The sequence below is a fragment of the Pseudochaenichthys georgianus genome, unplaced genomic scaffold (genome assembly GCF_902827115.2).
Source record: "Pseudochaenichthys georgianus unplaced genomic scaffold, fPseGeo1.2 scaffold_816_arrow_ctg1, whole genome shotgun sequence".
In the NCBI taxonomy this organism is placed as follows: Eukaryota; Metazoa; Chordata; class Actinopteri; order Perciformes; family Channichthyidae; genus Pseudochaenichthys; species Pseudochaenichthys georgianus.
In genome coordinates this window covers 1-2,914 of record NW_027263364.1, presented here as the reverse complement: position 1 = coordinate 2,914, position 2,914 = coordinate 1, and the positions used below count along the sequence as shown (strand labels likewise).

General features: G+C 44.5%; 2 non-coding genes across 2 annotated transcripts; both read right to left on the bottom strand.

Annotated features, from left to right (window-relative positions):
- Positions 1–802: 802 nt before the first annotated feature.
- On the bottom strand, positions 803–874 carry trnag-ucc (transfer RNA glycine (anticodon UCC)). Its single transcript has one exon. It is a non-coding gene; the product is annotated as a tRNA-Gly (tRNA).
- A 1,829-nt stretch (positions 875–2,703) lies between these two features.
- Positions 2,704–2,775, bottom strand: trnag-ucc (transfer RNA glycine (anticodon UCC)). Its single transcript has one exon. It is a non-coding gene; the product is annotated as a tRNA-Gly (tRNA).
- Between the last annotated feature and the right edge of the window lie 139 nt (positions 2,776–2,914).

The window sequence follows — 2,914 nt, the reverse complement described above, 5'->3', positions numbered from 1 at the left end:
CTTCGATATTTAAGAAGAAAATTCCTCCTTTCCCTCTTCCTCTCATTTACGGGTCTCGCTATGTCGGCTCGTACCAAATTCCTCCGGTCTTTCCTCTTCCTGAAATATTTTCTTTCTCGGGTTTCCAAAGAACCCTCTTACTCTGTCCTATACTGTGAGAGTGAGTGCTGAGTGCACTCAATAAAGATTCAAAACCAGAATCAACAAAACTCAACACAAACTATAGAGAGATTTAGTAGGCTAATTTAATATGCAACTGAGCAAGAATACGATTACATTTCAGCTAAGCACTCAACACCACCATCATCCTCCAGCAGCTGATTTGTAAACTAACAAAACGTGGCCCCAGCCCCTCTCTCTGCAACTGGCTGCTGGACTTCCTCACTGCCATACAGCAATCTGTACGGGTCAGCGACAACAGGACACCATCACGCTGAGTACAGGGGCCCCCCAAGGATGTGTGCTCAGCCCCCTGCTCTACACCCTGCTGACCCACGACTGCACACCCACCTACAGCTCCAACTTCCTCAAGTTTGCGGATGACAGAACTTTGGTGGGTCTCATCAGCAACAACGACGAGACCCACTACAGGAAGGGGGTGAACCAGCTGGCCTCGTGTTGCAAAGATAAACATGTTTTGTATTTCTATAAATGTATCTATGTTTGATTATGTATCCAAGACCGATCTCCAGACTGTGAGCAGCAATGTGTCGGTCTGATTATGTTATGCTATCAGATAGAATTCTACATTTATTGTGTTACCAATTTTACCTCCCCCTTTATTTGTACATATTAAAGCTTTTGCGATGGCCGGGAATCGAACCCGGGTCAACTGCTTGGAAGGCAGCTATGCTTACCACTATACCACCATCGCCTTGTACTGCCCAATTGATGGTGGTATATTGTTTTTTGAACAGTCACTCCAAACCATAGGATAAATCTGCAAAGAATGGACTGTAACAATGAGTAGGCTACCCTCTCTAAATTCACCATTTTCACCAGGACCTAGCGACTACCAACATCTCTTTTGGTAGGACTACTTATCAAAATACATTTGAAAAGGAGAATAACAATGCTCACTGTTTCCAGCAGATGGCCCTCTTACTCTGTCCCATACTGTGAGAGTGAGTGCTGAGTGCACTCAATAAAGATTCAAAACCAGAATCAACAAAACTCAACACAAACGATAGAGAGATTTAGTAGGCTAATTTAATATGCACCTGAGCAAGAATACGATTACATTTCAGCTAAGCATTCAACGCCACCATCATCCTCCAGCAGCTGATTTGTAAACTAACAAAACTTGGCCTCAGCCCCTCTCTCTGCAACTGGCTGCTGGACTTCCTCACTGCCAGACAGCAATATGTACGGGTCAGCGACAACACATAGGACACCATCACGCTGAGTACAGGGGCCCCCCAAGGATGTGTGCTCAGCCCCCTGTTCTACACCCCGCTGACCCACGACTGCACACCCACCTACAGCTCCAACTTCCTCAAGTTTGCGGATGACACTACACTACAGGAAGGGGATGAACCAGCTGGCCTTGTGTTGCAAAGATAAACATGTTTTGTATTTCTATATATGTATCTATGTTTGATTATGTATCCAAGACCGATCTCCAGACTGTGAGCAGCAATGTGTCGGTCTGATTATGGTATGCTATCAGATAGAATTCTACATTTATTGTGTTACCAATTTTACCTCCCCCTTTATTTGTACATATTAAAGCTTTTGCGATGGCCGGGAATCGAACCCGGGTCAACTGATGGAAGGCAGCTATGCTTACCACTATACCACCATCGCCTTGTAAAGCCCAATTGATGGTGGTATATTGTTTTTTCAACAGTCACTCAAAACCATAGGATAAATCTGCAAAGAATGGACTGTAACAATTAGTAGGCTACCCTCTCTAAATTCACCATTTTCACCAGGACCTAGCGACTACCAACATCTCTTTTGGTAGGACTACTTATCAAAATACATTTGAAAAGGAGAATAACAATGCTCACTGTTTCCAACAGATGGCCCTCTTACTCTGTCCCATACTGTGAGAGTGAGTGCTGAGTGCTGAGTGCACTCAATAAAGATTCAAAACCAGAATCAACAAAACTCAACACAAACGATAGAGAGATTTAGTAGGCTAATTTAATATGCACCTGAGCAAGAATACGATTACATTTCAGCTAAGCATTCAACGCCACCATCATCCTCCAGCAGCTGATTTGTAAACTAACAAAACTTGGCCTCAGCCCCTCTCTCTGCAACTGGCTGCTGGACTTCCTCACTGCCAGACAGCAATCTGTACGGGTCAGCGACAACACATAGGACACCATCACGCTGAGTACAGGGGCCCCCCAAGGATATGTGCTCAGCCCCCTGCTCTACACCCTGCTGATCCACGACTGCACACCCACCTACAGTTCCAACTTCCTCAAGTTTGCGGATGACAGAACTTCGGTGGGTCTCATCAGCAACAAGACCCACGACAGGAAGGGGGTGAACCAGCTGGCCTCGTGTTGCAAAGATACAATTTTTTTGGATTTCTATATATGTATCTATGTTTGATTATGTATCCAAGACTGATTTCTAGACTGTGAGCAGCAATGTGTCGGTCCGATTAATTTGTGCTATCAGATACAATTCTACGTTTATTGTGTTACCAATTGTACCTCCCCCTTTATTTGTACATATTAAAGCTTTTGCGATGGCCGGGAATCGAACCCGGGTCAACTGCTTGGAAGGCAGCTATGCTTACCACTATACCACCATCGCCTTGTACTACCCAATTGATGGTGGTATATTGTTTTTTGAACAGTCACTCAAAACCATAGGATACATCTGCAAAGAATGGACTGTAACAATGAGTACCCTCTCTAAATTCACCATTTTCACCAGGACCTAGCGACTACCA